Here is a 13,658-nt window from a genome sequence, read left to right as displayed (position 1 = left end):
TTGGGCAGGAGTGTACCATTCCTCCTGGTACAGTCTCTCACGGCTTCCCTTGGCTAGGAAAGGGAAATCCCCTTGACCGCTTGTGCTTCCCCAGTGAGGCCATGCCCTGCCCTGCTTCAGTTCATCCTCCATGGGCTGCACCCACTGTCCAACCAGTCTCAATAAGATGAACCAGGTACTTCAGTTGGATATGCAGAAATCACCCATCTTTTGCATCAATCTTGCTGGGAGCTGCAGATCGGAGCTGTTCCTATTCAGCCATCTTGGAAGATCTCCCTGTATTATTGTTAACTATAGTCATCATACAGTGGTATAGAACACTAGAACTTATTCTTCTTATCTAGTTGTAATTTTGTATTCTTTAATAAGTCTCTCCCTATCCTTTCCTTTCTCCTCTCCTTCCCATCCTCTAATATCCTCTGTTCTACTTTTCACTTCCATGAGATCAACCTTTTTAGCTTCCACATAAAAGTAAGGACATTCACTATTTAATTTTCTGTTCCTGGCTTATTTCACTTATTATGCTGTCCTCCAGTTCCATCCATGTTGCCAGGAATGACAGGATTTTTATTATGTCTTAAGACTAAATAGTATTCAATTGTGTATATATGCCACATTTTTATTTTCCATTCATCTGTTGTTGGACACATAGGTTGATTCCATATCTTGGCTATTGTGAATAGTGATAAAGTAAACATGGATGAGCAGATGTCTCTTCCATATACTGATTTTGTTTTCTTCAGATAAATCAGCAGTTGTGATATTGCTAGATCACATGGTAATTCTATTTGTAGTTTTTTAAGGAACCTCCATACTGATCTTCATAATGGCTGTAATAGTTTACATTTCTACCAATAGTGTATAACTTCTCTTTTCTCCACATCCTGGCCAGCATTTGTTACTTTTGTCTTTTTGGTAATAGCCACCAAACCAGAGTGAGATGACATACTTCATTGTGGTTTTGATTTTCATTTCTCTGATGATTAGTGATGTTGAGCATTTTTTCACATATTTGTTGGCCATCTGTATATCTTCTTTTGAGAAATGTCTGTAAAAATTATTTGCAATTTTTTTCATCAGGTCGTTTGTTTTTTCACTCTTGAGATGTTTGAGTTCTTTGTATATTCTGGTTATTAATTCCCTGTGGATGCATCATTTGTAAATATTGTCTCCCATTCTGTAGGTTGGCTTTTCACTGTGTTGATTGTCTCTTGTGCCATGCAGAAGCTTTTTAGTTTGATATAATTCCACTTGTTTATTTTTGCTTGTGTTATATATGCTTTTTAGGTCTTATTCATAAAATCTTTTCCCAGACCAATGTCCTAAATTATCTTCCTTATGTTTTCTTTCAGTATTTTTATAGTTTCATGTTTTATGTGTAGGTCTTTGATCTATTTTGAGTTGATTTTTGTAGAGGGTGAGTGGTAGGGGTCTATTTTCATTCTTCTGCATACGGATATTCAGTTTTCCCAGCATCATTTATTGAAAAGACTCTCCTTTTCCCAATGAGTGTTATTTACACCTTTGTCAAAAATCAGTGGGCTGTGGATACACATATTAATTTCTACATTCTTTGTTCTTTTCCATTGGTCTATGTGTCTGTTTTTATGATAGTTTCATGCTGCTTTGCCTACTACAGCTTTGTAGTATATTTTAAAGTCTGGTAGTGTAATGCCCCCAGCTTTTTTCTTTTTGTTCAAGATTGCTTTGGCTATTTGGGGTCTTCTGTGGTTTCAAATCAATCTTAGATTTTTTTTCTATTTATATAAAGAATGTCATTGGTATTTTGATAAGGATTGCATTGAACCTGTAGGTTACTTTGCTTGATATTGTCATTTTAACAATATTAATTCTGTTGATCCATGAGCATGGGATGTCTTTCAAAAAAGTACCAATTTTAAGATTGTATCTGATTTTTCTTAGCTTCTGCATTTCTACAGCTTTCTCCTTGCATGATTCTTTAATGAAATGGCTGAGCAAGTTTTTTTGTTCAAACTTGACTCATTTTTTTTTCCTGAAAGTCTCCCCTAAGCCAGATTTCTTTTTAGCCAGTCCCAGAAATTTCAGTGTACAACTGATAAATCCTGTTCTCTGAACTTCTTATAATTTAGTTGATAGTTAGTACTCACTTTGTAGGGTCACGTGTTGATATGTTTGTTTGATGAATACATCTTATTTCCTTGGCTAAAACTGGGAGCAAACTAAAAGCAATACCCTGTCCCCAAGTATGTCAGGGTAATTTCTTCCAATACTAATTTAGTTTTTTCCTCCCTGTATTTTTCCTTCTCCACTTCTGGGAACCAGCTTCTGTGCTTCCTTGCCCAAGAGGAGGAAACAAATATATATATACATGCAAATATATGTATGTACTTACATGCAAATACACACACACACACACACACACACACACATACATACACATAGACATATACATCTATAGTAGAGATGGGATCTTGCTTTATTGCCCAAGCTGGTTTTGAACTCCTGCGCTCAAATGATCCTCCTGCCTTGGCCTCCCAAAGTGCTGAGATTACAGGCATAAGCCACTTCACTCAGCTCCTAAAGAAAGATTGTTACTCAGATGACTCTTCCTTATAGTCATTGGCTCTCTCTGGTTTTTTTTGTAAACACCTAAACTCATAGAAGGAATTATGCTGCATATTCCAAGGAGGGAACAGAACAGCAGGGTGTGTCTCAACATAAGAAGAGGTGAAAGGAAGATATTCCCTAGCTTGGGAAAGAGAGGGGCATGCAAGTACCTCACCTAGTGGGAGACTTTGATCCTGATAGCTCTCTGGGCAAATGGCAGAACATCAGAAAGAAATGTCTGAGCATATCTAGGGAGGCTGGATCCCAGGCATGTTGGAACAGTCTTGGCAGACATTCCTATGCCCCACATATGGCCTATGAGTGAGTTGCCCTTGGACTTCGGAGGAACAAACAGGCTTACACAATGAAGACGTCCATGACGACCACACTGTAATGAAGGACTAAACACCTTTCCATATCCTTCGGGTATCTCTTAAGCCTCTGGGTTCTCATGGGACCATTAAAGAAGGAGATGAAACCTCAACAATGAACCAAGACTTAGCATCTCACTAGTCTGGCCAAATGTGGTCCTTATATTACTTAAGCTGATTGTTTTATACACTAAAAAATAAAATAAAAAAATATTTCTTAGTCACATTTGACTTGGTATAATAACTTTCTACCTGCCACATGTATATTTTTGTTGTCAGATAAATTCCTAGTGCCAGGCTCTGAATCATAGAAATATTATTTATGCAGTATACTTTTTAAGAATTGTTTATTTTCAGAGAGCTCAGGACTAATTTTTTAGTCTAAACAAGCAGAAAATTGCATGACATGTCAACAATTAACATGATTAATATGCCCCAAAGAATTTTTGTCACTGGTGAAATTGAAAGTACATGATTAAATTTGCAGATGATGTATAATTTTGGAAGGCAGCATCTGGCAAAAGGCCTAACATCAAAATCTATTATGACTATGATAAACTGGAAAAAGGATGCTATGTCTTAGAAATTAACTGGACGTGGATGTGAATAAGTATAAAAGAGAGAAAAAAGAACAGATAGAAACTGAAATAAGGTTCTTGATGAGAGTACAGATTATGTAAGTAGAAAATGGGCAACACTTCATTCCAGTGTAATTAAGGAGAAAGCAATCTGTCATTACAAGGCAATGTAATATAATACTATGAACAATTTATTCAAGGATGGCCTGTTCATGCCTTCATGTATTTACTCACTCAGAGAGAGACCAGGTAGAGGGTGATCAAGAACACAGGGAGCACCTAGAGTCACACTGCCAGGGTTTGAATCCTGGCTCAGGTACTTATTACCTTTACCTATATCAACTTTGGGTAGTTTTCAGACTTCTCTGTGCCTTGATTTCCTCATCTGTGAAATGGGGTTGAAAATAATACTTTAAAATTTAGTCGAGTTAATATTTTTAAACACACAGAATGGCTTCCACCTCTAGTGAGCTCTGTAAAAGAATGTGTTGAATAAAATATATTTGCTCAACACTGATTTATTACTATTGAGTTTAAACCACTTCTTAGGGCACCGTAATAATGCCAAGATATGTAAGACATGGCCCTTGCCCTCAAGAAGTTTATGACTTCACAGAGAAAACACTGGAATGGTATACAAGTCTAAAATTCAACTTTAAAATAATTTTGAAAGTAGCTCAGCAGAGACACAAAGACATTTGAAGCATGAGGGGTGGATTATAAATCTTCTAGGGTGACAATGTAAAAGGACTTCAGTTTAGTCTGCAGTGCAGAAAAACAAAAGCTTTTCTTGAGGGCAGACTTTTCTCCATTGCCATAGAAGTTAGAAATAAAACAAAGTGGACTGATGTTATCTCGTGAGTATTTGAAGCTGATGAAGAAGAGTTCCCTGGCAGAGGTAACAGTCACATGTAAGGATGTGTGACATCCTTGGGGGAGATCTTAAGTATGACCAGCCTAAAGATGTAGAGGCTGCCTCTCAGAGTCCTGCTCAATTGGCAATATAGCAATAGAAAATGCATAAAAAGTCTGGGCTCAGGGACTCATGCCTGTAGTTCCAGGACTTTGGGAGGCCGAGGTGGGCAGATCACTTGAGGCCAGGAGTTTGAGACTAGCCTGGGCAACATGGTGAAACCCCGTCTCTACAAAAAATACAAAAATTAACCAGGCATAGTGGTGCATGCTTGTAATCCCAGCTACTCAGAAGTTGAAGTGGGGAGATCACCTGAGCCTGGGAGTTCGAGGCTGCTGTGAGCCATTATTGTGCCACTGCACTCCAGTCTGGGCAACAAAGTGAGAACTTGTCTCAAGAAGAAAAGAAAAAGTAAAGAAAATGCATGAAAAACCCATTGTCATATAATAACTGTGCATTTAATATTATCAGTTTATGGGTTTCAATGTTATTAATTACAAAAATTGGAGTAAAATACAGGTTTTGCTATTTCAATGTCAGATGCATTCCCTGGACTATCAGGCAGAATTTTAATGTAATTTTTATATAATTTTGATAATGACCATTTAAGTAATATATACTTGTAAAACATCATCTCTATTTTCTCTCTGAATGGACTAGGGCAGTGTGAGCTGAAATGAAACCAAACCAATCACTCCTGAAGAAGAAATGCAACTGACTCCAGCCTTAGGTAAAATAATCTCCTTGCCACTTTTCTCAGAGAGAAATAGAGATTTACCTCTGGTATCTCCATAATACATTTTAATTTTTTTGAAGCAACAGTAGAAAGTTGCTAGAATAAAATCTTTATGCTAGGTTTATACTGGCAGATTTAATGCACAGCAGAAAGGAAAGAAGAAGTCTTAGAAGCAGAGAGGAGAATACAGACAAAAACATAGCAGAGAAACACCACCACTATAAATGATTTCTGCTGGAGTAAAAATGAAGGTAAATTAATAAGTAAACCAAAACCTCATAACAGTCAAACAAATTGCAACTGAGAAATTTTTTTAAAGATGGCAAAATAAGAAAAATTTAAAAAGAAAAGAAAACACAAAAATATTTGTAAGATGTGTTTTTAATGAAAATGAAAATTTCAGAAACATCTCCCTTTTCAGAAATATCAATAATCACTGAGAGATGACAGCAGGGAAGGATAAAAATGCAGGAACATCTGGATCCTGCTTGGAACTGGACTTGATTCTCTAAGGCAAAAATAAAATGCCACCAATATTTTCATGACAAACATGAGCACTGGGATATGTTCTCCCTGGGAAGCCTAGTGCCTATTTCAGCATACTGAGGAATTTAACTTTAAAGCCTTATAGCAAATTACCCCGTGCACCCTTTTGACACACTGGGAGTTTATTATTGGGGCCATTCAGCACTAGGTAAGTCCTTATTAGTTGTCTCCCCCACTGCCTTGGTACTGACTAAACAGGGTCCAGGTAACACTAGCAAGATGGGGTTTTACCACCACCTGAGGGACATGTGCATTCCAGCTTCTGTACAGGCTCACCCAACTATGCTCCCCAGTGTCAAAACAAGAACTCCAAATCTTGAAATCTCCAAGAAATCCAAAAGAGAGCTGGTTGGAAACTTGTTGGAATTGTTATTTTATTTTCAAAAATTTGAATTTCTTGGCTGTTGAGAAGGTTGAATTTGAGGGTGAGATGTTATTGTGACCTTCCCTGACATGCTGAATTATTGGAAGCTGAGGCTGGGCATTGAAAGCTGTGATCAGTCAGTGGATGGACAGTCTATTTTTGAGGGCAGATTTCTTGGATCTCATTTTGTAATGTCCAAAGTGTATCCTCAGATCTTTTTGGAGCCTGTTATAGACTGAATGTGTCTCCCCAAATTTATATGTTGAATCCCTAACACCCCCCATGTGACTGCATTTGGAGATAAGACTTTTAGGGAGTAATCTAGGTTAAAAAACATCGTAAGGATGGGTTCCTAATCCCATAGGATTATTGACCTTATGAGAAGAGGATGAGAAAGCAGTGTCTTTCTTCTTTCTCTCCCTCTCTCTCTTTCTCTCTCAGTCTTCCTGCCATGTGAAGACATAGCAAGAAGGTAGCAGTCTGCAAGCCAGGAAGAAAGCCTTCACCAGAACCCAATCATGCTGCACTCTGATCTCAGATTTCTACTCTCCAGAATTGTGAGAAAATAAATTTCTGTTGTTTAAACCACCCAGTTGTGGTATTTTATTATGGCAGCCCAAGCAGACTTAAACAGAACCAGAACTACGAGGTCCAAATTCTAGCCCTGAAGCATGCTAGCTGTGTGACACTGGGCAAGTAACTTAACCTCTCTGAGCCTGTTTTTTTCATCTGCAAAGTGAGAATAATAGTAATTCCCTTATAGGGGTGTTTAAGAATTAACTAAATTGATGCACTTAACACAGTGGCTGATAATAGTAATCAATTAACAATCAACAATTACCATTTTTTAATTATTTATTAGCAGAAAGTGTTACAAAAGCCTTTTACCCCTCCAAAAAATCTGAAATCCTTAATTAAAAAAAGATAATAAAATCCTGTTTTAGCAAATACCAAAAGCCCAAAAAGAAAAAAGCCCTGACTTTTACGTTTAAGAGACATTATTGACTTTTTGACTTATTTATTTGATAAGCATTTAATGAGCTCTGTTATATGTTTTCAGAGATGGAATGAAATTATGATAATCTTACATTCTCTGACTTATACTTACGGAGCTTCTAAAGATATATATATATAAAATATATAATATATAATATATAAATATATAAATAATATATAATAAAATATATAATATATAAATAATATATAATATAAAATACTATATAATATAAACAATATATAATATATTACATATATTTATATATATTATTAATATATTATTTATATATAATCTTACATTCTCTGACTTATACCCATGATGGAGCTTCTAAGTTTTATATATATTACTATATATAACTATATATTACTATATATAATAATATATTATAATTATACATTATAATTATAATATATATTACTAAATATATATATCTAGAGAGAGTAATTCAAGTTTAAATACCAACAGGGAAAGTACTGACATGAAGTGACAATGAAGCTCAGAGAAGAGGGAATGCACAGAAGCCTGGAGTTCTGGGGAATGCCTCCCAACAGGAGCTAGGGAGATACTGAAGGTCTTGGGATGGACAGGAGGCAAAGAGAACCTGACCCTAGAGAAGCAGTCTAGTTGGACCTGGTGTGGGATGTTTAGCAAGGCCATGGTACGGTTGAAGTGACGTTTCAAGGTAATGCATCTGGTGCTTGGTTCAACATGAACTGGAGATGAGGAGAAGAAATAGATGCTACTTGTTAATAACTATACTAGGCACATTTTCCCTATTTGCAGGTGGAATAAGTAATTGATACTCAGATGCCCCTGGGAGGAATGGATAGTAAGACCTCTGCTTGTAAGGTCATTCTTGGGGTAGAGGATAAAAGAGTGGCAGTGGGTGCCAGGACAGATTTAGGCAGAATGTTCAGGGTTTGAGTGATTGGATATCAAAAGTGAAGAAGAGGCCAAAGGTGATGAAATTGTTTCTAGTCTGGGACAAGGAAAGGTGGTGCTGCCAAAAAAGCATAGAGAAGTGAAAAAGAAAGCTGATTTGAGGAGAGAAATTGATAAATTTAGTTTTGGTCCCATAAGATCTGCATTTTCTTAAAGAACCAGGGAATTCTTTGGGCTAATAAGTTATTGATGCATTGATTTTAAAAGGCAGTTTCTCACATTGCCTTTCCATCTTTCTTTCTGTCTCTTGACCTTTTCCCTCTTATATACTTTTCAAATTTTTTATGACCTTGATTTCATGATTTATAAAGCTACAAAAGCAAGTGGGCCTATTTTTGTTTCTTTCTTAACACACTCCTTTCCCCATATTTAAGTTGTTAGCAGCAGAAGCCATTGTGGTTTTCTGAGACACACAATCATTCCTCAGAAAAAATGCTGAAACCTCATTGTTAAATAGATATGAATAATATTCCCTCCAGTCACTATTCTCTAAGCTGTCCCTATTATAAATAGGCTGAGTTATATATTGAGCATGTAAACATTGTATTTGTCAAGAATGCCATACTTCCATCAATTTTTAAAAGGATCAATATCATCTTTTCTTATGTTATATGTCTTATCATCCCTTGTGTTAAATATCATTGTTTATCTGTACATGATGCCATGCTAGATTCTGTATGGCCAACTTCGGTAGACACTTAGCCCACAGGCAGAAATACTGAATCATTTTAGGAATTACATACGATTAATTAGATATAAGTAAAAGGTTAAGACAGAGAGGCAATTAAATGCACTGATTTTGCACTTGGCATTAGAAAGTGCAGAATTTAGAAGCAAATATGTTTGTTAAGAAATAATAATGATGTATTAAATGTAGCATAGTATTCTCATGTTTGTTCCGCTGGGAGAAAAATCAGCCTTTGTTTTTCAATCTATGATTTAAAAATAGTGGCCACAGTTAGGTCCAAGTACAGAAGGAATAGTTCCCTCTATGTGGGCAAAGTCACATGGTCTTTTTTGCATGTCAGTACAGCTCTGTTTTTTGTGTGTATGTGCTATTTTCACTTATTTCCTTTTCTCTTTGTTTCCGTGGATTTTCCCCTAATAGCCCCTTCTATTATTCACATATTTTAGTCCTGTTCCCCAGGTGTGTGTAACATTGTTCCTCCTTCATGCCATCTGATCCCACTGATTCATCAAATGCTCAATATCCTCCACAGTGTCTCTCTTTTTCACAACGTTGAGTCAGCCTCTCTAACTCTGGATTACTGTCTAATTTGATCTGGTCAGTTCTGAAGATATTAGGTAATATTAGACCCATCTCTGGCCCCATGGAATTTCACTTAATATCTCTCTTCTGTTTTCTACCATGCCAAAAATCAATGTGTAATAAAGATGAATAAATCATTTTCCAACTGTAATAAGATCATTGTATTTTAATTATTGAGCCAGAAAAGTCTATCCTCAGAGCAGATGTTGAACCCAGGTCATTTGGGAGAACACCAGGCAAGCTCACCAATATAGGATGACCAAAAAACAGTCTGTGACAAAAGGTCTTTTCTCAGGATTTTAACCAGAAAACTTGTTATTAAAAGGTAACAATACTATTATTCGTGTATTTATTGATTGATTAGTATTTAGGAAAGCTTTATTTTTCCAAACAAAAGAATGAGAATTATCTGAATTATTTTTGCTCAAGTTCTACTTATTGTGCCATTATTATACTCAGTAATCATCGAGTTTTGATTCTTAGATGTATGCAATTATAAATGGGCTCATTTCCAACTCTGAATTACTTAGCCATGAAATAGGGTAAGAAACTGATTGTGGAATAAAGGAAACTTTTTTCCCTAAGGGCAGAAATAGGATAAACCGTTATAAATACTTAAGGCTGTGTACACCCAAGTTCATTTTTATGGTTGTATTCTGATTAATAAAATAGAGTGCTAATAATATATATTAAACCAATGTATTCAAAGTCTAGAACCCAGAAAAAACATTTTTTAAAGCAATATTATATTTAGAGTTTTTCATATATAATTTAGCATGTCTGATGCTACTGTGGTAATTTTATAGTTGTCTCATATACAAAGTTGATAAACATTTTAGTGATGTTTAAAACATAATCTTACCATGTGTTTATTATACTTGAAATACATCCAAATGAAACTCAGAAAGCAACCCTGTTGCTCTTTAACTATTTGTACAATAGCTCTGGATTAAATTTTAGAATGTTTTAGGAAAATGGAAACATTTCACACATACAATACTGATTCAGGATACTTTTATATAGGAAACATATGTACATGACTTATATTTATTAAATGGGCATTAGAAAGAAACTTTCTGATTAATGTCCCCAGGGATGGAAAAAAGCAAGCCTTTCTCCTTCTATGAACACATTACATTCTTTGGTGTCTCTCTCAATCTCCCCAACTCAGCCCTCATCACTCTCACAGCAAGTAATTCTAAATTTGTGTACACACAAACACACACACACACACACACCCTTCATTGATGTGTTGTGTTGAAAAGCCAATGAAACAAAGTGGTCATGCTGAAATAAGACAAAAAAAAGATGATATAAAAAGTATAGAAGGAGCTAAAATGGTCTGATAGAAACACAGAAGTGGAGAAGAAAAAATACAAATAGACACAAGATGAAAAGAGGTGTAGGAAGGAACATAGACGTTATAAAGAAAAGTTTTAAAACAATAAAAGGAAAATGGGAGTGAGATGAAATGTTGAGGAAAGTAAAAGAGACACAAATGGATTATGGATGTTGATTGAGGGGAGGTAATTAAAATCAAATATAGGAGTAAAACCAGAAATATTAAAAACTTGGAAATATCAAGCATATTAAGATATAGAACAGAGAAACATGTTGACGAAAAAAGATATTCAGAAAAAAATGGGGCTTAGAAATACAAAACTGAGAAATAGAAGTTTATTTCAAAAATTAGTAATACTATGTTTGGTAAGAGGAGTAAAAGAGACTTTCTGGTATAGTTGAAATAAATAAAACTTTGCTAAGTATCAGGTCTTTGAGTAGTAGCTCTGACATGAACAAGTTCTATGGCTACAGGCAAGACACTGCTTGGTGGCTTAGTTTCCTCATTTATAAAGTGAAAAAGATAGCAGCTTTTAAAGTTCTTTCAACACAGAACAATGAAATAACTAAGTAGAAAATTTATAAAGTAATGTAAATGCTTGGAGTTCATTGAATTTATTTTTTCTTATTGAAATTTACAGTATGTTTGAAAAGCATTTTAGGAAGATGTTCACAGATGCCATTTGCACATTATTTGGCCAATGTGGTGATACATTAAACACACAGGTAGCCTTGCTCACATGATTTAATGTTTCTGGCACTGTTCTCTCATATTCTACTATGTGTATTCCAACCTCCAGAGAGTCGCTTTCTCTCATTGCTGTATGCAGAAAATTAAGATAAACTTTGGGCCAGGCTCAGTGGCTCACACCTGTAACCCCAGCACATTAGGAGACCGAGGCAGGCAGATCACTTGAGCTCAGGAGTTCGAGACCAGCCTGGGCAACATGGTGAAAACTTGTCTTTACAAAAAAATAGCGAGGTGTGATGGTGTGCACCAGTATTTCCAGCTACTAGAGAGGCTAAGGTGGGAGGATCACCTGAGCCAGTGAGATCAAGGCTGCAGTGAGCTGTGATCACACCACTGCACTCCAGCCTGGGTGACAGAGAGAGATCTTGTCAAAAAAAAAGAGAAGATAAAGTTTGGGTCACTTCTCAGTTCAGAAAATGGAGGTAGGGAATATATGGAATAAGTACATTTTCTTCACTGGGGATAAGGTGATCACAAACTGGGGGCAGGAAAAAACTGATAAGGAGCCAGTAAAGAACACAAGGGAGAACCAAGTTGAAGAAGCCGAGGTTGCCCCTGGAGGCATATTTGTAGGTCTTACAATAACTTGGCTATCAAAATAATAGGTGTCTTTTTCAATTAAAAAAAAGCTTTATTTTTTTCTGTATTATTATCAATGGCTTAACAGTCAATGGTCCTTGAAATACTGTTTAAGCTAGACATAGCAGGAAAAGTAAACAGCATTACGTAAGCCATTGTGTCTCTGATCCATATAAACAGAAAGAGATGAAATGCACTTTGGATTTCTTTAAAAGTGGAAGCTAAACGTCTTATCCTTTGGGGAAGGCATTTTAATTTCAGAGTCTAAAAGATGTAATCTGGGAGCAGTAAAATTTATTTTTAATTTTTTTTGGCAACAGAGTCTTGCTTTTTTGCCCAAGCTTGAGTACAATGGCATGATTTTGGCTCACTGCAGCCTTAACACCTTGGGCTCAAGTGATCCTCTTGCCTCAGCCTCCTAAGTAGATAGGACAACAGTCACATGTCACTATGCCCAGCTAACTTTTAAAAAAGTGGTTTTTTTCGGTGGAGATGGGGTCTTGCCAAACACATAAGAGGGAGTGTGTCTAAATAATCTTTACAGTGTTCCTTGGCGGCTGAAAAGGATCCTTTACATCATCTTGCTGGCCTGAAATTTCCTCGTTTCACTCCTGTTTTCTTTTAAGACACATATTTCATTGTGGTCCGTGAAAGAAAATCCAGCTGCCTTTGTGTTCTGAATCCTCACCAGCATCCTGGTTCCATGAGAGAGAACAGGAGCAGTAGCAAATCCTGAAGAGGGTCTCCTAGGTTGCCTTTCAAGTTGGCTATGCCTTGAAACATTCAGGAGTGCATGTAGTATGGACTTTACCTTTTCTCAAGTTTCTGATGCAGCAACAGAGCTATGAGATCCTCACTTGTTTATCCGATAGCCTGGTTTTGAGCTTGGAAATGTGGGCTTTGGACAATAGGCACAGAATGCTGCTCTGCAGTGGGGAATGGAATAGGAATAGGTAACAGTTCTTTGCTTGTGAAGGCTGGGAGGGGGCTGCCAGCAGCCAGCCAGGTCAGGGCAGATTTGTCAAAGTTTTTACTCACTTGCCTTCATCCAGTGTGGACAGAAGCTTTTATAGGAAATAAGAATCTAAGCCCCAAAACGTAATTCAAGCTGAGAAAATGTGTGTTGTGAGTACACTGCATCAGGCCTCCTGCGGGTCTCCTGAGACCTAAACATTTGTGTAGTTTTTAGATCAATGATGTGCCTCAACTCATCAACACCAGAGGTGTGAATAAAGCCATTCAATCCTTTTGACCAAGAATTGACCTGTATAAAAATGCATCCAAGTTAGCGGTTTAAAATACGTGCTTATCTCAATGGCGTCAAAACAATATTGTTTACTGACTCCAAGGAATTTGCCAATTGTCTGGAAAAATAAGAGCCCAGATATTCATAACTGAAATGAAAGCCTGAACCCAAAAGGAAAAGGAATTTCCAAGTGTGTTTGTGAATGGGATGAGGATGAAGGGCCAGAAAGGGGCAGCTGAGAATCATGATAATTTTTGAAGAAACTCATATTGTAATTTGTTAAGAAAAAAATTTTTTATAAAGAATCCTATGAGATCTTTTAATCAGTCCTTTTTCCTTCATTGTATTTCAGTTCGTTTATCGAGCATCTGCCTGATTTGGCCCTGCCTCCTGCCCTGCCTCCTACATGTTCTTAACCCCCACAGAAGGCATGAC

The sequence above is a fragment of the Pan paniscus genome, chromosome 5 (genome assembly GCF_029289425.2).
Source record: "Pan paniscus chromosome 5, NHGRI_mPanPan1-v2.0_pri, whole genome shotgun sequence".
Lineage (NCBI taxonomy): Eukaryota > Metazoa > Chordata > Mammalia > Primates > Hominidae > Pan > Pan paniscus.
The sequence above is the reverse complement of the archived record's forward strand: the minus strand, read 5'-3'. Positions refer to the sequence as shown.